This window comes from Lepus europaeus, chromosome 4 (genome assembly GCF_033115175.1).
Source record: "Lepus europaeus isolate LE1 chromosome 4, mLepTim1.pri, whole genome shotgun sequence".
NCBI lineage: Eukaryota > Metazoa > Chordata > Mammalia > Lagomorpha > Leporidae > Lepus > Lepus europaeus.
This window is the reverse complement of record NC_084830.1, coordinates 44128638-44150714: the sequence shown is the minus strand read 5'-3', so window position 1 is coordinate 44150714 and position 22077 is coordinate 44128638. Positions and strand designations below refer to the sequence as shown.

At 40.6% G+C, this 22077-nt stretch overlaps 1 protein-coding gene and 1 pseudogene across 1 annotated transcript in view; one reads left to right on the top strand and one right to left on the bottom strand.

Moving 5' to 3' along the window:
* Nucleotides 1–22077, bottom strand: part of STK3 (serine/threonine kinase 3) — a 317866-nt gene that overhangs the window by 279724 nt on the left and 16065 nt on the right. The gene's annotated exons all lie outside the window — the stretch shown is intronic.
* Nucleotides 13578–14210, top strand: LOC133758164 (prohibitin 1-like; annotated as a pseudogene).

Genomic DNA, 22077 nt, shown 5'->3' with positions numbered 1-22077 from the left:
CACTGTCTAACTCTGCCTGTCAAAAGAGAGAGAGAGAGAGAGAGAGAGAGAGAGAGAGAGAGAGAGAGAAATTAAGAAAATAATCTCAGGGCTGGGGCTATGGCGTAGTGGGCTAAGCTTCCACTTGTGGTGCCAGAATCCCGTACATGCGGTTAGTTTGAGTCTCAGCTGCTCCTCTTCATATCCAGCTCTCTGCTAATGGCCTGGAAAAGCAGTGAAAGAATGACCCAAGTCTTCGGGTCCCTGCACCTACATGGGAGACCTGGAAGAAGCTCCTGGCTCCTGGCTTTGGATCAGCCCAGCTCCAGCCGTTGCAGCCATTTGGGGAGTGAATCAGCGGATGGAAGATCTCTCTCTCGCATTGGAGAAACCCTGCAAGATATAGGTACTGGCAAAGATTTCTTGGAAAATACCCCAGAAGCACAGGCAATCAAAGCCAAAATTAACATTTGGGATTGCATAAAATTGAGAAGTTTCTGTACTTCAAAAGAAACAGTTAGGAAAGTGAATAGGCAACCTACAGAATGGGAAAAAATATTTGCAAACTATGCAACAGATAAAGGGTTGATAACCAGAATCTACAAAGAAATCAAGAAACTCCACAACATCAAAACAAAAAACCCACTTAAGAGATGGGCCAAGGACCTCAATAGACATTTTTCGAAAGAGGAAATCCAAATGGCCAACAGACAGATGAAAAAATGTTCAGGATCACTAGCCATCAGGGAAATGCAAATCAAAACCACAATGAGGTTTCCCCTCACCCTGGTTAGAATGGCTCACATACAGAAATCTACCAACAATAGATGCTGGTGAGGATGTGGGGAAAAAGGGACACTAACCCACTGTTGGTGGGAATGCAAACTGGTTAAGCCACTATGGAAGTCAGTCTGGAGATTCCTCAGAAACCTCAATATAAGCCTACCGTACAACCCAGCCATCCCACTCCTTGGAATTTACCCAAAGGAAATTAAATTGGCAAACAAAAAAGCCATCTGCACATTATGTTTATTGCAACTCAATTCACAATAGCTAAGACCTGGAACCAACCCCAATGCCCATCAACAGTAGACTGGATAAAGAAATTATGGGACATGCACTCTATAGAATACTATAAAGCAGTCAAAAACAATGAAACCCAGTCATTTGCAACAAGATGGAGGAATCTGGAAAACATCATGCTGAGTGAATTAAGCCAGTCCCAAAGAGACAAATATCATTTGTTTTCCCTGATCGGTGACAACTAACTGAGCACAAAAGGGGAAACCTGTGGAAGTGAAATGGACACTATGAGAAACAGTGACTTGATCAGCTCTTGTCCTGACTGTGGATGTACAATGTAAATCTTTATCCATTTTAGTATTTTTTTTGTTCTAGTACTAGTGGTTGAACTCTGTAATTAACACACAATTATTCTTAGGTGTTTAAATTTTAACTGAAAAGTGATCCCTGTTAAATATAAGAGTGGGGAAAAGAGAGGGAGGAGATGTACAATTTGGGACATGCACAATCAGACTTGCCCCAAATGGTGGAGTTAGAAACGTGCCAGGGGATTCCAATATAATCCCATCAAGGTGGCATGTACCAATGCCATCCCACTAGTCCAAGTGATCAATTTCAGTTCACAATTGATCACACTGATAGGTCTAAGAGTCAAAGGGATCACACAAACAAGACTAGTGTCTGCTAATACTGATAGAATCAAAAAGGGAGAGAAGGATCCAGCATGGGAAGTGGGATACACAGCAGACTCATAGAATGGCAGATGTCCTAAACAACACTCTGGCCTCAGAATCAGCCCTTAAGGCATTTGGATCTGGCTGAAGAGACTATGAGAGTATTGTAGGCATGGAAAGCCAAGATACCATGGAAAAGAAAAAAAAAGAAGACGACCTAAATGAAAGATCTCTGTGAGTGAGATCCCAGTGGAAAGAACGGGGCCATCAAAGAAGGAGGTACCTTTCTCTGAAGGGAGGAGAGAACTTCCACTTTGACTATGACCCTATCGGAATAAGATCAAAGTCAGCGAACTCTAAAGGCTTCCATAGCCCTGGCAACTCATGACTAGAGCCTAGGGAGATTACTGACACCATGAACAGGAGTGTCAAATTGTTAAGTCAGCAACAGAAGTCACTGTGTACTTACATCCCATGTGGGATCTGTCCTTAATGTGTTGTCTAATGTGCAGTGATGCTATAACTAGTACTGAAACAGTATTTTTACACTTTGTGTTTCTGCGTGGGTACAAACTGATGAGATCTTTACTAATTATATACTGAATCGATCTTCTGTATATAAAGATAATTGGAAATGAAAAAAAAAAACCTGGTGTTAAATTGGAAATGGCATAGAAAATTAATTAATTTTTAAAAAAATATTATGTAGGATCTCTGTCTTTAATGTGCTGTACACTCTTATTTAATGCTATAACTAGTACTCCAACAGTATTTTTTTTTCACTTTGTGTTGCTATATGGGGGCAAACTGTTGAAATCGTTACCTAATATATACTAAACTGATCTTTTGTATAGAAAGAGAATTGAAAATGAATCATGATGTGATTGGAAGGGGAGAGGGAGCGGGAAAGGGGAGGGTTGTGGGTGGGAGGGAAGTTTTGGGAGGGGGAAGCCATTGTAACCCATAAGCTGTACTTTGGAAATTTATATTCATTAAATAAAAGTTTAATTTAAAAAAATCCATTAAAAAAAAAAAGACTAGTGTCTGCTAATACTGATAGAATCAAAAAGGGAGAGAATGATCCATCATGGGAAGTGGGATACACAGCAGACTCATAGATTGGCAGATGTCCTAAATAACACTCTGGCCTCAGAATCAGCCCTTAAGGCATTCAGATCTGGCTCAAGAGCCCATGAGAGTATTTTAGGCATGGAAAGCCAAGACACTCCAGAAAAAAAAGAAGACCTAAATGAAAGGTCTCTGCCAGTGAGATCCCAGTGGAAAGAACGGGGCCATCAAAGAAGGAGGTACCTTTCTCTGAAGGGAGGAGAGAACTTCCACTTTGACTATGACCCTGTCAGAATAAGATCGAAGTCGGTGAACCCTAAAGGCTTCCATAGCCTTGGCAACTCATGACTAGAGCCTAGGGAGATTACTGACGCCATAAACAAGAGTGTCAAATTGTTAAATCAACAACAGGAGTCACTGTATACTTACTTCTCATGTGGGATCTGTCCTTAATGTGTTGTCCAATGTGAAGTAATGCTATAACTAGTACTGAAACAGTATTTTAGACTTTGTGTTTCTGTGTGGTGCAAACTGATGAAATCTTTACTTAGTATATACTGAATCAATCTTATGTATATAAAAATAATTGAAAATGAGAAAAAAAAACTTGGTTTTAAATTGGAAATTGCATAGAAAATTAATCAATTTTTTAAAAATATCATGTAGGATCTCTGTCCTTAATGTGCTGTACATTGTGATTTAATGCTATAACTAGTACTCCAACAATATTTTTCACTTGGTGTTGCTATGTGAGGGCAAACTGTTGAAATCTTTACTTAATATATACTAAAGTGATCTTCTGTATATAAAGAGAATTGAAAATGAATCTTGATGTGAATGGAAGGGAGAGGGAGCGGGAGATGGGAGGGTTGCAGGTGGGAGGGAAGTTGGGGAGGGAAGCCATTGTAATGCATAAGCTGTACTTTGGAAATTTATATTCATTAAATAAAAGTTTAAAAAAAAAAGATCTCTCTCTCTATCTGCCTCTGCCTCTGCCTCTCTATAACTCTGACTTCAAATAAATAAATAAATCCTTTAAAAAAAAAGATAAGAGGTGAAAGTTCTATACACTTAACTACAAAACATTGCTGACAGAAATCAAAGATACAAATAAATGGAAAGACATTCTGTACCAATGAAATGGAAAGCTTAACATTTAAAAATGTTCGTTCTACCCAATGTGATTTAGAGAGTTAATGCAATCCCTATAAAAAATCCTAATGGAATTTTTTTTTTGTATAAAGAAAAAAATCCTAAAATTCATATGGAATCTCAAAGGACCACAAAGAGCCAAAACAATCTCTAAAAAAAAGTTGGAAGCTTAATAATCCCTGATTTCAAAACACACTACACAAAGCAATAGTAATCAAAACAGTGTAGACTGGACAGATATATAGACCAACAGAACAGAATAGGGAGCCCATAAATAAGCCCTCGCATATATGGTCAAAATGTCATAACATGAAAAATACAGTCTCTTCAATAGGTGATATTGGGGAAAATTGGGTACCCACATGCAAAAGAATGAAATTCGACCCCTTACAGCATACACAAAAATGAATTAAAAATGAATTGAAGACCTAAAACCCTAAATCCTAAAAGAAACGTAGAAGGAAAGCTTCAGGATATGGGATTCGGCACTGATTTCCTGGATGTGACATCCAAAGTACAAGCAAACATACACAAATGATACAATATAAAATCTAAAAACTTCATGTCAAAGAAACCAACCAACAAACTATGAAGCAAACCTATGGAATGGGAGAAAATAACTGCAAATGGTGTATTTGAGAAGGGGTTAATACTGTGTGTGTGTGCGCGCACACACGCACACTCACGCAAAAGAACATATAAAGCTCAGAAACAATAAAAGAAAACACAACCTGCCTGTTTACAAAATGGGCAAAGGAGTTAAACAATTCTCCAAAGAAGAATAAACAAATGACCAACAAGAATATAAAGATACTCAACATCAATAATCATAAGGGAAACACAAGTCAAAACCACAATAAGGTATCACCTCACATCCAATAGGATGGTCACTATCAAAAGAACAGAAAATAATAATTATTGGTAAGGTAGTGAAAGCAGAACCTTTGTGTACTGCAGTTAGGAATGTAAAATGGTGCAGCCAGTATGGAGTACATTATGGAGGTTCCTCAAAAACCTAGAAATAGAATTACTATGTGATCCAGCAATTCCACTTCTGAATATATATCCAGAACAATTTAAAGCAAAATTTCCAAGAGATATTTGCACCCAAATGTTTATAGCAGTATTATTCACAGTAGCCAAGAGGTAGAAGCAAGTCAGTAGTCCATCAACAAATAAATGGATAAAGAAAATATATATACAGTGAAATATTATGCAGCCTTCAGAAAAAGAGATCCAGTCACATTCTAAGCAAAATAAGTCAATCAAAAAATAAAAATAGTGTATAATTTCACTCATATAAACTATCTAAAATAGTTTAAATCATTGAATAGAAAGTAGAAATGTAGTAGCTAAGGGCTGAGGAGTAATGAGAGAGAAAAATTAGTTTTTAGTGAGTACAGAGCTTTACTTTCAGAAGATGAAAATGTTCCAGGGATTTGTTACATAGCAATGTGAATATACTTAAATATACACTTAAAAATTAAATGGGTGCATGTGGTTGGCCTAGCAGTTAAGACGTCTTCATTCTGCATCAGAGGACCTGGGTCCCATTCTCAGCTCTGTTTCTGCCTCCAGCTTCCGGTTAATGCAAACTCAGGGAGACAGTGGTGACGGCTCAAGTGACTGGCTTCCTGTCTGCCTCCTGGATTGAGTTCCCAGCTCCTGGTTTTGGCTCTTTGCCCAAAACAGCCCAGCTGGGGCCATTGCAGGCATTTAGGAAGTGAGCCAACAACAGTAGCTCTCTATTTGTCTCTCTTGCTCTCTACCTCTCAAATAAATAAATAAAAATTTAAAAAGAAAACAAAATTAAGATGGCAACTTGAATGTTGCTCTTTCACAATTTTTTTAGGTTTTCTAATTTTGAATTATTCTTTAAAATATAACTATTCAGGGACCAGTGCCATGGTACAGTAGGTTAATCCTCTGCCTGTGGCACCAGCATCCCATATGGGTCCCGATTCTAGTCCCGGCTGCTCCTCTTCCAGGCCAGCTCTCTGCTGTGGCCCAGGAGGGCAGTGGAGGATGGCCCAAGTGCTTGGGCTCCTACACCCGCATGGAAGACCAGGAAGAAGCACCTGGATCCTGACTTCGGATCGGATTGGCACAGCTCCGACTGGCACAGCTCCGACCGCTGCGGCCATTTGGAGAGTGAACTAATGGAAGGAAGACCTTTCTCCCTGTCTCTCCCTCTCATTGTCTGTAACTCTACCTCTCAAATAAGTAAAAAATCTTCAAAAAATATAACTATTTAAATCAAAAGTAGGGTCATATGTGAGTTTAATAAGATGTACAGGGGCAGGTATTTGGCATGATGGCTTAAGTCTCCACTTGGAATGCCCACATCCCGTAACAGAGTGCCTAGGTTTGAGTCCTGGCTATACTTCAACTCTAGCTTCCTGCTGATACACACACTGGGAGGCAGCAGGTGATGGCTCAAGTACTTGAGTCCCTGTCACCCACATGAAAGACCTGGGTGGAATTCCAGGTTCTTGGCTTCAGCTTGGCCCAGCCCTGGATGATGTGGGCATTTGGGAAGTAGACCAGCAGACAGAAGATCTCTTTCTCTCACTCTCCCTCTGTCCAGCTCTGTCTCTCTGCCTTTCAAATAAAATAAAAATAATTTTTTAGAGTTTATGGAAAAACTCATATTGTCTTTAAAATAAAAAAAGATGTACAAATAAGCCAAAGAAGTATACAGGCCAAAAGAAAAGAGCCAAAAAGTTAAAGTATTCCGCCACAGAGGTTTCATATATGTGAAGAGGCTTATTATTATTTGAAGAAAGATTTTTGATAAATTAAAGATTCATATCGCAAACTTCAAAATAACAAAGAAAAAGTGAGAATAACTAATAAAACAATAACAGAGATAATATGAAATAAAAATAATAAATTAATCATAAAAAGGCAGGAAAAGAGGGGAAAGGAAATGAATGAAGATCATATGGGGACAAACAGAAAAAATAGTCATAGGATAGATTTAAACCAAACCATTTATTAGGAGACCCTCATTTCTCACTGTGCTGGCATGAAGAGCCTGGCAAATCCTCTTCACACACAAAAAAAGTACTATACACATTTTGTCAAAACTCACTAAGCTGTTCACTTAGAGGAAGCAAACTTCATTACACATAAATTATTATCAATGATCTTCTGTTTAAAATCTCAGCAGGGTTTTCTAACAAGAAATGAGAAGCTGATTTTAAAATGGACATGAAAATGCAAAAGAGCTAGAATAGCCAAAATAATTTTGAAAGACATGAACAATATTATAGTACTTACTCTACCTGATTTCAAGAATTACTTTGGGGGGGGGGGGGCATTGTGGTATAGCGGTTTAAGCTGCTACCTGGATACCTGCATCCCATAGGGACCTATGGGCACCGATTCATGTCCCCATTACCCCAGTTCCAATCCAGTTCCCTGCTGATGCACACGAGAAAGCAGCAGAAGATGGCCCAAGTGCTTGGGCCCTTGCCACCCATGAGGGCGATCCAGATGGAGTCCCAGCCCCAGCAGTTGCAACTATTTGGGGAGTGAACCAGTAGATAGAGGATCAATCGATCGATCTCTTTCTCTCTCTCTCTCTCTCTCTCTCTCTCTCCCCCTAACCCTGCCTTTCAAATAAATAAAATAATTCTTCAAAAAATTACTATAAAGCTACAATAATCAAGACACTCTGGTACTGGTTTAAAGACAGACATATAGTTCAATGGAGCAGAACAGATAATACATAAGTAATTCACATATATACAGTCAATTGATTTAACAAAGATGCCAAGGTAATTCAATGTAGAAATATACAGTTTTTTCAACAAATGGAGCTGAAATAACTGGATAAATATACAGGAAAAAATGAACCTATGCACAACCCACAATATATACAAAAAATTAACTCAAAGCAGATAACAGATTTGAAAACTAAAGCTATTAAACATATAGAACAAAACAAAGAAGAAAAATCTAAGTGACCTCGGGAAAAGAAAAGATTTTATAGATATGACAAAAGCATGAATCATCAAAGAACAAACTGATAAACTGATTTCCATCAAAATATAAAACTTCTGCTGTTCAAAAGACAATGTTAAAAAAAACCTTCTGAAACCACTATATATGTACACTGAAACTGAACAATTAAGTAAATGGATGGCAGATGGTAGAAATCAGATTTCTCACTGTTGGAGTGGAAAGTTACAGAAAAGCAAGGGAGGGTAATGAAATGATCCATGTGGTAACAAATTATGAAGTAGGAGACATCAGTATGAACTTACTCTGCTTAAGGCACAGATGGCTACATACAGAAACACTTTTAAACACATGTATATATACAGAAGTCAGTATATACACAGATTTCCTTGCCTGTCCACTGAGAGGCCTACAAGCAATGACATCCTACTAGCACTGAATAGAACCAGCATCCAGATCTCATCCTCTAATACCACCCTCCAGTTTAAAAAAAAAAAAAAAAAAAAGGGCTCCTTAGAGATTGGTAGATTCTAGAAAGATTCTAGGAAAGCTCAGGGGCAGAGGGAGACCTCAAGAAGAACCTGGAGCATATTGTAGTGTCCGAAAATAAGGAAGAGCTTGCCCAAAAAGTCCATGAGGATAGGGTATTTCAAAGGGCCACAGAGCCAACTTAAACGATACTGAATGTCCAAACCTGAAGACATTTGAGCAACAATAAAGTACTATTGAATTATAACACAAAACACAAAACATCCGTAAGTCCATACTGATACAAGTAACTAAATAAATCTCCTATACACAAGCATTACAAATAATTTATATAGATACCCCGCTCCTCTAGTATAGGCTATATACACTGACTTCTTTGCCAAGAACACAGTATGAAAAGAGGGAACAAAGAGTGACTTTCCAACGAAGAAAATGACAAACACTGCTTCAGCCAAGGTATCACGGTTAGCATCAACAGCAATGAGTCAGGTGATAAATCATGGTATACACACTTGATAGTAAGTGATCTTCCTCCCCAAAACCAGTAATTCCAGAATCATCATGAGAAAACTGTAAGACAAACCCCAACTGAGGGACATTTCACAAAATACCTAACCAGTGTTCCTCAGAACTCAAGATAATGGTCAAAATCAAAGGAATATAAGAAACTGTCACAGCCAAGAATAGCCTGGGAAAACAGGCAGATTAAAGTAAGAAGGGAACCTGGATATGATCCTGCACTAGAAACAGGATGGGTAAAAAACAAGGAATTGGATTTTAGTAATACTAATGTGTCAATATTAATTCATCAGTTGTGAAAAAATGTCCCTAAGATATTAATAGATGAAACTGAGCAAAAGGAATATGCAAAATTTCCCTATTCCCAATTTTTCTGCAAATCTAAAATTGGAAGTTTATTTTCAAAAAAGGATGGTAAGAAAATGAAGGCATAAACTGGGGAAAAATATTTACAAAACACAAAATCTGGCAATTCATCAATACATTAAATCTAGACTTAGCATATGACCCAACAATTCCACACCTGGGTATATACCCAAAAGAATTTAAAATAAGCATTCAAACAAATATTTGTAAATAAATGTTCACAGCAGCTCAGTGCACAACAGCTCAAGGTAGAAATAACCCAAATATCCATCAATAACAAACAGACAAACAAAATGTGTCATACTGCACAGTGGACTATTATCGAGCCATTAAAAATAATGAAGTATTGATAACACACTTCTACTAGGATGAACCTCAGAAACATTATGTTAAGTGAAAGAAGCCAAATACAAAGAGCTACATATTTTATGATTTCATTTACATGAAATATCCAGAACAGGCAAATCTAAACAGACAAGGAACAGATGAGTGGTTGTCACACATTGACAGCAGGGAAAACAAAGAAAGATACTTAATGGGTTTCCATGGGAGGTGATAAAGTTCTGGATTTAGAAGTTGCAATCTGGGACCAGCGCTGTGGGGCAGTGGGTTAAAGCTCTGGACTGAAGCACAGGCATCTCATATGGGCACCGGTTCTAGTCCTGGCTGCTTCTCTTCCGATTCAGCTCTCTGCTATGGCCTGGATAGCAGTAGAAGATGGCCCAAGTCCTTGGGCCCCTGCACAAGCGTGGGAGACCCAGAAGAAGCTCCTAGCTCCTGGCTTCAGATCGACACAGCTCCAGCCATTGAGGCCAATTGGGGAGTGAACCAGCGGATGGAAAACCTCTCTCTCTGTCTTTACCTCTCTCTGTAACTCTGTCTTTCAAATAAATAAAATAAATCTTTAAAAAAAAAAAAAGTTGTGGGGGGTGGTGCTGTGGTACAGCAGATAAAGCTATAGCCTGCAAAGCCAGCATCCCATATGGGTGGTGGTTCAAGGCCTGGTTGCTCCACTTCTGATACAACTTCCTGCTAATGTGCCTATAAAAGCAGAAGATGGCCCAAGTACTTGAGCCTCTGCACCCACATGGGAGATCCAGAAGAAGCTCCTGGCTCCTAGCTTCAGACCAGCCCACCTCTGGCCGTTGCAGCCAACTGGGGAGTGAACCAGCTGACAGAAGAGCTGTATGTATGTGTGTGTGTGTGTGTGTAACTCTCTTACAAATAAATAAATAAATATTTAAAAAAAGAATGAATTTATTTTATGTCAATTAGACCTCAATACAATTAATTTCATTTAAAAGATACCTAAATTTAGTGATAAGGGATTATTAGTGCTGTTAGCGAGAATATCTTACTTAGCACAACGGTGGAAGCAGAAGCCAGATAGTAAAAGTACAGAAAACAATTACAGATAACTCTACAATTTTTAATTATTAATTTCCAAACTATAACTGATGACAAACATCAACTTTTTTTTAAAGACTTATTTATTTATTTAAAAGGCAGAGTTACAGAGAGGCAGAGAGAGAGAGAGAGAGAGAGAGAGAGAGAGAGATCTTCCAGCTACTGGTTCACTCCCTAACTGGCCGCAACGGCCAGGGCTGGGCCAATCTGAAGCTAGGAGCCAGGAGCTTCTTCCAGGTCTCCCACACAGGTGTAGGGGCCCAAGGACTTGGGCCATCTTCCACTGCTTTCTTAGGCACATTAGCAGGGAGCTGGATTGAAAGTGGAGCAGCCGGGATGCTGTCACTGCAGGTAGTAGCTTTACCTGCTACGCCATGGCACCAGCCCTCACCCTACACTTGAAGTTTCTAGAAAGGATACTTACTAAGGACATGAGTTGAAGAAGATAAAAGAAAAAAAACAGGAGAAATTCTTGAGCAAGTGTAAATGATATTTGAGATGGATTAGTAAAATAAGGAAAAGTTGAAAATACAGAAGAGATAATAAAGAAAGCATGTCCCTGAAAAGGTTCTGGAAGCAATGGATCCAAAGCACATGACAGGATAGGACTGCTTAACTTCAGAGGGGCTAGAGACACATGTGTTACAATAGGAGAAAAACAATGGGTTGAGTTACAGGAAAGACTGTAGTCTGGTGGCAGAGGTTGAGGGAATTCTCATATACTAGTTTCTGCTTACTTTATGAAATAGGAGGATAACTTATCTGTGGTTAATGAGGAAGTTAGAATTCAACACCTGAAGATATATGAGTGTATTCAGAATAGCCAGAGGAGAGAATTTTTAAGATTTATTTATTTATTTGAAGGGCAGAGTTACAGAGAGAGGAGGAGGGAGAGAGAGAGAAAGATTTTCTATCCTCTGACTCACTCCCCAAGTGGCCACAACGGTTGGGATGGGCCAGGACAAAGCCAGGTGCCAGGAAGTTTATCCAGGTCTTCCATGTGGGCAGCAGAGGCCCAAACACATGGGCCATCTTCTGGAGCTTTCCCAGGCACGTTAACAGGAAGCTACATAGGAAGTGGAGTAGCAAGGACTCTAATCAGTGCTCTTATGGGACGCCTTCGTTGCAAGCAGCAGCTTAACCTGCTGTGCCACAATGCAGGCCCCAGGAGAGAAGTTATTAAAAAAGGAAACAAAGAAACAAAAAAAAACCTCATGAAGTGGAATCAGATCACTACTAGGTAACACTAAGTGCCTTGGTGATGTTAGAGACCACAAAGTTAGAATAGCAATCTAGTGTATTTTTTCCACTGCTGCTCAGAAGTCTAAAGGTAGGGAAGGAGAAGCAGAGAGTAGAATTTTTCCAGGACTAGCATTTTGCTAAGCAAATGCCACAGCAGAACAATGAGATAAAAGAGTTAAACATATTGGCAAAAGAAAGGTAGAAGAATTAGATCAGGCAGTGAAAAAAAATAAAAATAGGAAGAGGCTAATGAGCAGGGGAAAAGAAGGAAGTATAAACATATTTTAAGCCAGAAAACACAGTCCTACCAGAGACAGGTCATCTTTTAAATTTTCAAAAAAATAACAACTTTGCCTCAGAAATCAAAGACACTTCATGTACTTCCTAGCCAAGCAAGCACAGGCAGTGCAAGACGAGCCATGCTCGTGCTGTAGCAATGGAGCAGCGTTATAATAACAAATCACTTTAATGCTCACCAAAAGTAATCTAACCTCCACAGAATTCTTCAGCAGTTACCAAAGTCTGCTTCAAAGCACGCTCATGATCTTGCTCACTTAAACAAGTCACGGGCCTCCCAAATGACTCCAGTAAATACACCTAGAATTTTCTATTGGTGTTCATATCTCGTTTTCTCAACATGTGGAACAACTGAAATGCTACTAATTTAGCTTAGGCAAAAAGAGTGTCTTTGGGATACTGGTCAAGTGAAAACACATGATTTATTTTGGTAAATATATTTTGTACTGTTTTGTCTTTATTTCCTCTTTCTCTTTCTGGTGTTTTAAATGAAAACTGATGTTTTTTTTTTTTCAGCTATTATTTAACTTCAAATAATTTTATACTATTTGCTCTCAAAACCCTTACAGTTTTTTGCAAAATTCTCATAATTAAAAGTCAGTCTAAAATACATACACAATCTGTTTTTCTATTTTCCTGACTTGTCAAATATATTATAATGAACAGAGTTTCACCTGTCCTTAACATAGTGTGGATTTTAACACCTCAGAATCTTATCATAATACAATGTTTTTAATCAGAAGTCCAAAATAAGTTGTTCCTCACAGATTTTTTTTAGCTTTGAAATTAATTTTTTTTATTATTGGAATTACTGAGTGCTTTTATAGTATGCACTCTTCAAGATGCTAGAGAATTTTGTGAGCAACTCACCCACAAGGAACCTCTCTCATGGAACTTGAGAGATAGGATTTATTATGCATGCTTAAGCACACGTACCCTAGTACTGTCTTTATAAAATAAACAAGTTGGGCGGATGTTTGGTACAAGGGTTAGCAAGATGCTTGCTATGCTCACAGACCCTCTCACAGTACCTGGGTTTGAACCACTTCCAATTCCAATATCCTGCTAACAAATAGCCTGGGATACAGCAAGTAATGGCTCATGTAGCTGAGCCTCTGCCACCCATAAAGGAAATCAGAATTGAGTTCTGAGCTCCTGGCTTCCACCTGGCCGGCTGTTGTGGGCATCTGGGGAGTGAACCAGTGGTTATTAGGTCTCAGAGTCTCTCTCTCTCTCTCTCTCTGTCTCTCTCTCTCATAAATTTTAAAGCAGTAGGCAAGTTTGGGGAATTCATGTGGATGCAGGTGTGAGTGGGTCCAGCAGAAGGAAACATGGCTGTCAAGTTCAGCCTGGCCTTAGCTGTCACCGAAGGCATGGTGAATTCTGCCTTATATAATGTGGATCCATGGCTTACAGGACATGGTGGTGGGTGAGGTGCAGAAACCAGTTATCTGTGACTGCAGCTCACACTCACAGTACGAGCTGGTCATTCACAGGCAGCGAAGATTTACAGTATGTCAACATCACACTGGACATCCTCTTCAGGCCGTGACCAGCCAGCTTCCACACATCTTCACCAGCATCAGAGAAAAGTATGACAAGCGTGTGCTGCCATCCATCACCAAGATCCTCAAGGATCAAGCTGGCCTCCAGGCAGGTGAGCGATGGCCTCACCGAGTGCAACGTTGGCCTCATCCTGGATGACACGTCCTTGACGATCCGACCTTGGGGAAGGAGTTCACAGAAGCCCTGGAAGCCAAACAGGTGGCTCAGTGGGAAGCAGGGAAGGCCAGATTTGTGGTGAAGGCTGAGCAGCAGCAGAAGGCGGCCATCATCTCTATGGGAGGCGACCCGGAAGCCGCCGAGCAGATCGAGCTAAGCGCCAACTCCCTGGCTACAGCAGCCGATGGCCTGATGAAGCTGTGCAAACTGGAGACAGCGGAGGACACGACATAGCAGCTCTCACGCTCCCGGAACATCACCTACCTGCCGGCCCAGCAGTCAGTGCTTCTGCAGCTGCCCCAGTGAGGCCCGCCCTGCCTACCCCTCCTAGGGCCAAGCACACAGCCCCACCCCAGAATCTGAACACTCACGTCACGCCTTCCTCCCGCCCCACCCCAGAATTCACTGTGAAACTTTATGATAGGCGTAAAGTGGAGGAAACAAAAGTAGAATCAGATCTCTAATTACTCCATCAAAAAATAAAATAAAGTTTAAAAATTTTAATGTAAATAAAAGTGGCTAATACAGACTGGTTTTCCTATTTCTACCCAGCACCACGTGATGACACAGCTATCTAAGAAACAAGAGCAGACCTCACCAATTAAACATCTTTATCTCCCACTTCCCAGGTTCCAGAACTGTAGGAAGATAAATCCAGAGTTTTTTTGCTTTTCTTTTGTTGTCACTGTTGTTGTTTTAATATTTACTTATTTATTTCAAAGGCAGAATGACACAGAAAAAAGGAGGGAGGGGAAGAGAGAGATCTTCCACCCGCTGCTTTGCTCCTCAAATGCCCACAGTAGCCAAGACTAGCCTAGAACAAATCAAGGAGCCAGGAATTGCATCCAGATCTTGTACAGGGTGGCAGGAACCCAAGTATTGGGTGACAATCTGTTGCCCCCAGAAACATTAGCAGGAAGCTGATGGGAAGTGTGGGCTAGCCAGGACTCAAACCAGGTACTCTGTTATGTGATGCAGGCATCCCAAGCAGTGGCCTCTAACCTTCTGCACCCCATTGCCCACCCTAATTTCTGTTTTTTATCAGCACAAATGAACTAAGATACCTATCATTGGGCTATCTCATAAAGTAGGAAGAATATGAACTCCTGTTATACTGACACTGGCAATACAATGATTCAAAGGTTAAGAGACTTCCATGTCACTTTCAAACACTAGAATTCTCCATTAATGTTTTTCAGTGACATCCAAATTCTCAAATACTTTAACTTTTAAATGTTACCTCAACCTTAGTCCCATCCAAAAGTTTTTTTATCTCACTTTACTTATATATTGTCCCTTATATATTGTTAGATTCCTGTCAGTATTTTTTCCTGAATCTCAATACTAAGTTTTCAAACTCTTCTGGGGGAGGGAGCCTTTCTATACAGACAAGTAACGGTTTTTGCCAAATTCTTGACAATATTTATAATTTCAAGAATAGGTAGGGGCTGGTGTTGTGGTGCAGTGGGTTAACACCCTGGCCTGAAGCATCAGCATCCCATATGGGCGCCACTGTGAGACCAGGCTGCTCCACTTCCAATCCAGCTCTCTGCTACAGCCTGCGAAAGCAGCAGAAGATGGCCCAAGTCCTTGGGCCCCTGTACCCATGTGGGACACCCGGAATAAGCTCCTTGTTACTGGCTTTGGATCACAGCTCCGGCCATTGCAGCCAATTGGGGAGTGAACCAGTGGATGGAAGACCTCTCTCTCTCTCTGCCTCTCATCTCTCTGTGTAACTCTTTCAAATAAATAAATAAATCTTTAAAAAAAAAAAAAAACAAGTTAAATGGCTCACTTCAGCAGCACATATACTAAAACTGGAAGAAAAATTTAAAAGACTAATAGATAAAATATATATTTTATTACATAATTACATAATATGCATTTAGAAACGCATATTGAAATAGTTAAGAATATGATATATGAGGGGCCAGCATTGTGCCACAATAGGTTAAGACTCCACTTGCAATGCCAGCATCCCATTTCAGGGTGCAGGTTAGAGTCCTAGCTGCTCTACTTCTTATCTAGCTTCCTGCTAGTGCACCTGGGTAGTCAGCAGAAAATGGCCCAAGTACTTGTGCCCCTGCCATTCATGTGGAATACCAGGATGAAGTTTTGGGTTCCTGGCTTTAGCCTGGTCCAGACCTCACTGTTGCGACCATTTGGGAAGTGAACCAGCAGATGGAAGAGATCTTGATCTCTCTCCCTCTACCTTTCAAATAAATATGTTTTAAAGAATATGATGCATGTGATTACTATATAAAATAAAGGGTCAGGCATATGTATAAGAACATAAATAATACAGGAGGCTGGCGCTGTAGCATAGCAGGTAAAGCTGCCATCTGCAGTGCCAGCATCCCATATGGGTGCCAGTTCAAGTCCCAACTGCTCCACTTCTGATCCAGCTCTTTGCTATGGCCTGGGAAAGCAATAGACAATGGCTCAAGTCCTTGGGCCCCTGCACCTGTGTGGGAGACCCGGAAGAAGCTCCTGGCTGGATCAGTCCAGCTCTGGCCATTGTGGCCATCTGGGGAGTAAACCAGAGGATGGAAGACCTCTCTGTAACTCTGCCTTTCAAATAAATAAATAAATAAATCTTTTAAAAAAAACCTTTTCTGGCAAGTTTTCATTAATAACCTCTCCTCTACCACCATCCTCACCCACACATACACGCAAACATACAGACACACCACTAATCTCACTGTCTACTGTGGTCTCATCTCACTGGACACTGAGTCATTATTCTTCTCTGTATTCATGCATTGTCTGACATTATCACTAGAGCCAGAATGCATACCCCACAAAGATGTGTACCAGGTCTTATCCAGCCTCATATTCCCACTAAGAATCTAACATAGAAGCACACACACTAGTTTAAGAAACTTCTGTTCAATAAATAAATGACTAAACAAATAAGAAACAAATTTACTAACTACTGGAAACCCAATGTGACCTCAAAATCCCTGTCTGTTGTGCAGTGCCCTTAAGGGGGAAAAAAAAAAAAAAACCTATCTTCCAATATAAACTGTTATGGCTCACCACACACTGATGCAAATTAAATCAGGTTTACAACCCCAGCAATGAAATGGACTCGAATATGCCCAGAAGTTGAGGCAGAGGCTGAAAACATCCATTAAGGGCTAAAACGGCCAACAAGGATATCCCAAATTTCAAGGTTGCAAAAACACCCAACCTTTGGATTTCAGAAAATACAAATGTTAAGTGATCACAGACAACAAAGGTCATGGTGACTTAGTCCAAGTGACTCTAAGCTGCCAGTCCCCTTGTTAATGGAGCCTGTTAAACACCATTAGAGACCGTGGAGCTCCGGGAGAAGGAACACCTGCACATTTCCCAGGTATTCTCACAATAACATTCTCTTACTGAAGTGTATCTCTCCTTCTTGCCAACTTAACAGACCGAAGTAACAGAGTAACTAACACAGGAAATCAAGCAATGGGGAAAAATATCTCACACCAAATACAATCTGGAAAACTGTAACAATACTAATTAGTAAAGGTCAATGAGAGGTAAGGATTCAGTTTTGAATATATTGCCTTATAAATGACAGTGAAGTACTCAAGTGCTATTTAGGAGCTTGGAAATACTTCATGAGACTGAATACAAAAATTCCAAAATCTCAAAAGCCTTAAATATAGAGGCTGCGCTGTGGCATAGTGGTTTAAGACTCTGCCTGTAGTGACAGCATTCTATATGGGCGCAGGTTTGAGTCCCGGCTGCTCCATTTCTGATCCAGCTCTCTGCTAATGTGCCTGGGAAAGCAGTGGAAGATAGCTCAAGTCCTCAGGCCCCTGAATCCACATGAGAGACCTGGATCAAGCTCCTGGCTCCTGGCTTTGGCCTGGCCCAGTCTCAGCCATTGCAGCCATTAGGGGAATGAACCAACAGATGGAAAATTTCTCTCTGTATTTTTGCCTTCCAAATCAATCAATCGAAAGAGAAAGAGAGAGAGAAAAGAGAAGAAAAGAGAAGAGAAGAGAAGTAAAGAAAAGGAGAGAAAAGAACAGGACAGAAAAGAACAGAAAGTATAGGACAGTATTATGTCATAGTGGATTAAGCCACAGCCTACAACACATCCTATATGAGTGCTGGCTCATGTCCTAGGTGTTCCACTTCTAAGCCAGCTCCCTGTTAATGTGCCTGGGAAAAGCAGCAAGACTGTCCAAGTGCTTGGGCCCCTGCACCCACATGGGAGACCTGGATGAAGCTCCTGGTTCCTGGCTTCAGCCTGGCACAGCCGTGGCCATAGTTGCCATCTGGGGAGTGAACCAAAGGATAGATCTTCCTCTGTCTCTCCCCTCCCCTCTATAACTAACTTTCTTTTCTTTTCTTTTCTTTTTTTAATTTTTGACAGGCAGAGTAGACAGTGAGAGAGAGAGAGACAGAGAGATAGGTCTTCCTTTTGCCGTTGGCTCACCCTCCAATGGCCACCGCGGCTGGCGCACTGCGACCGGCGCACCGCGCTGATCCGATGGCAGGAGCCAGGTGCTTCTCCTGGTCTCCCATGCAGGTGCAGGGTCCAAGGACTTGGGCCATCCTCCACTGCACTCCCGGGCCGCAGCAGAGAGCTGGCCTGGAAGAGGGGCAACCGGGACAGAATCTGGCACCCTGACTGGGACTAGAACCTGGTGTGCTGGAGCCACTAGGCAGAGGATTAGCCTGTTGAGCCACGGCGCCGGCCGAATAACTAACTTTCAAATAAATAAATAAATCTTTTTAAAAAAAAATTTAAATAGATAGAGGCAGGCATTTGCCCTAACCTAGTGGTTAAGATGCTCACATTCCACATCAGAGTACTTGGATTCCATTCCTAACTCCAGCTTCCTGCAAATGCAGACCCTGGGAGACAACAGTGATGGCTCAAGTAACTGGGTTCCTGCCACCCGTGGGGACCCAGCTCCTGGTTTCAGCACTGGCCGCAACCCTGCCACACTTGATATGGGCATTTGGAGAATAAAACAGCAGATGGAAGCCACTGCCCTATCGTGGGGGGTGGGTAGTAGGGGTGTGCGTGTGTGTGTCTTTCTGCCTCTCCAATACACATTTTTAAAAAGGTAGAGAAATTCACCAACTTACATAGGAAATAACTATGTAAAAAAAGAGGAAGAGAAAATGGCACAAAACAGAAAATGGAAGGTCACTGTCAATTTTGAACTGAAGAAAAACACTTAAAGCAACTAGAGAAACAGGCAGTAGGAGAAGCAAAAAAAAAAGTCCTTGAAAAACAAAGCTTCAACAAACAGAAATGTGAGGAGTCTAAGGACACAGAAAAGGAGAAAAGGTGTCTGGTCTTGCCAAGGCAGTGACTGATTAACCTGGTTTCATTGTAAGGTACCAGCATGTTGAACAGCTGGAACACAATCTGCCCTTAGAAATAAAATGTTTGGAGATTCTGAAATTGGGGAACAAAAATATGATTAAATGTGACGTAAAGGCATAAAAGACACGACAAGAGACATGCTCAAAGCACAGGTGAAAGTTAGGAGGGGAAGAGAAGAAACTACAACAGGAAGAGGAACCAAAAGAAATGAAGATGAAAGTACATAAGGCAGCTCTTCTTTCTACCAGCCACCGTTTCTCAGTCTTCTCTCAAAGCATCGGTATGATGACTAGAGCCTAGGGAGATTACTGACGCCATGAACAGGAGTGTCAAATTGTTAAGTCAGCAACAGGAGTCACTGTGTACTTACACCCCATGTGGGATCTGTCCTTAATGTGTTGTCTAATGTGAAGTGACGCTATAACTAGTACTGAAACAGTATTTTTATACTTTGTGTTTCTGTGTGGGTACAAACTGATGAGGTCTTTACTAATTATATACTGAATCGATCTTCTGTATATAAAGATAATTGGAAATGAAAAAAAACAACCTGGTGTTAAATTGGAAATGGCATAGAAAATTAATTAATTAAAAAAAATATTATGTAGGATCTCTGTCTTTAATGTGCTGTACACTGTTATTTAATGCTATAACTAGAACTCCAACGGTAGTTTTTTCACTTTGTGTTGCTATATGGGGCAAACTGTTGAAATCTTTACCTAATATATACTAAACTGATCTTCTGTATATAAAGAGAATTGAAAATGAATCTTGATGTGAATGGAGGAGGAGAGGGAGTGGGAAGGGGGAGGGTTGTGGGCGGGAGGGAAGTTGTGGGAGGGGGGAAGCCATTGTAACCCATAAGCTGTACTTTGGAAATTTATATTCATTAAATAAAAGTTTAATAAATGAAAAAAAAAGCATCGGTATGAAATTATAAGAAAACGTGAGGCTAGAAGAGAAAGCGCAAATTTAGAGAACTGGAGCTCTGCAACACATCAAAAATTAGAGCTCTTTCTGAAAAACACTTGCTCACATCAAAACATAAGAAGGGGCCGGCGATGTGGCGTAGTAGGTAAAGCCTCCACCTGCAATGCATATGGGTGCTGGTTCAAGTCCCAGCTGCTCTACTTCCCATCCAGCTCTAGGAAGATGGCCAAATTCTTAGGCCCCTGCATCCACGTGGGAGACCCGGAAGAAGCTCCTGGCTCCCGGCTTTGGATTGGTGCAGCTCCAGCAGTTTCGGCCATCTGGGGAGTGAACTAGCAGATGGAAGACCTCTCTCTCTCTCTCTGCCTCTGCCTCTCTGTAACTCTGCCTTTCAAAAGAAACAGTCCAATCCAGTCATAAAAGACCTTAGCATTAAAAAAAAAAAAAACCAGACTATATTTAGTCCTCTTCCTTTCTTCTCTTGGTTTCCAGTCTGTAACAGCAGTTTACAAGGTTGTAGACAGCCTGTCATTTCTGCTAAGAATGTCCGCTCAAAAGAAAATACACTGAACTGCTTATGATTAAAGAAAAAAAAAAGCTTTTTTTCATTGTGGCAAAATATATACAAAAAAAGTTCACTATGTATTGTCAAGTGTACAGTGCTGTGGCATTCAGTATATTCCCACTTTTGTGCAACCATCACCATCATCCATCTGTAGAACTTTATCAACTGTGATATTGCGATATAAAAAATATATATTTGGGCTTTATCCCAGTTCCTTGCACAGAACTCCTAAACCCTTAGAATTACCTGAGTGACAGGCGTGACAGGATGTCTTTGATGATTCATAGTTAGCCCCATGCTAACAAAGTGACTCTTAGTGGCCCCTGCACAGCTTCAGAATGGGGCTGGTTGCCAAAGGAACCAGGCATATGAGCAGAGCACTGGAACTTTCGGCTCTAATGACCCCCAATGTCCAGGGAGGGGAGAAGGACTGGGGACTGGCATAATCACCTACAACCTTGATTTCATCAATCACGTTGACATAATGAAGCCTCCAGAGAAATCCTAAATGATGGGGTTCAGAACATATTCATACCTTGACAGGGTGTATACCCCAACTCCCAGGGACAGAAGCTCTTGCACTCAGGATCCTGTCCATCCAGCTGGCTGTCTGTACCCTTTATAACAAACTAGTAATAATAAAGTGTTTCTCTGAGTTTTCTGAGCCACTGTAGCAAGTAATTGAACATGATTTTTAGCCAACTCAGTCACAAGTCCCAAAGGCCCAGGACATGCAACTGGCGGCTAAGGTGGTGGTATTAACTTGGAGAGTTCAACACTTACTCCAGGTAGTTAAGAGTCAGAACTGAGTTAAATTTCAGGGCACCCAGTTGGTGTCCAAAGAGTTGACGAATTGGTTGGTGTAGGAGAAAAACACCCACACATTTGGGGTCCGAAATGTTCAACGTTAAAAGCTTTTTATTTCATTATTTCAAACCAAAACTTTGTACCTATTATCTTCCCATCCTCCCACCTCCACCCCACCTTCTCTCAGTCCCTGGTAACCACCATTCTGCTTTCTATCTATATGAATTTCATTATTGTGGTAGAATCATGTAACATCTGTCCTTTTGTGCCCAGCTTATTCACCACATGTTTTCAATGTTCATCCATGTTTAACATGTATCAAAATTCCATTCCTTTTTAAGGCTGAATAATATTCCGTTGTTTTTCTATGTACATGTCACATTTTGCTTATTTATCTATTGATCGATATTTCGGCTGCTTCTACTTTTTGACTGATATACATAAAGTCCTTGCTTTCAATTCTCTTGGGTTTATGCCAGAAATGAAATTACTGAATCTTACAGCAATTCTATGTTAAATTTTTTGGGAAT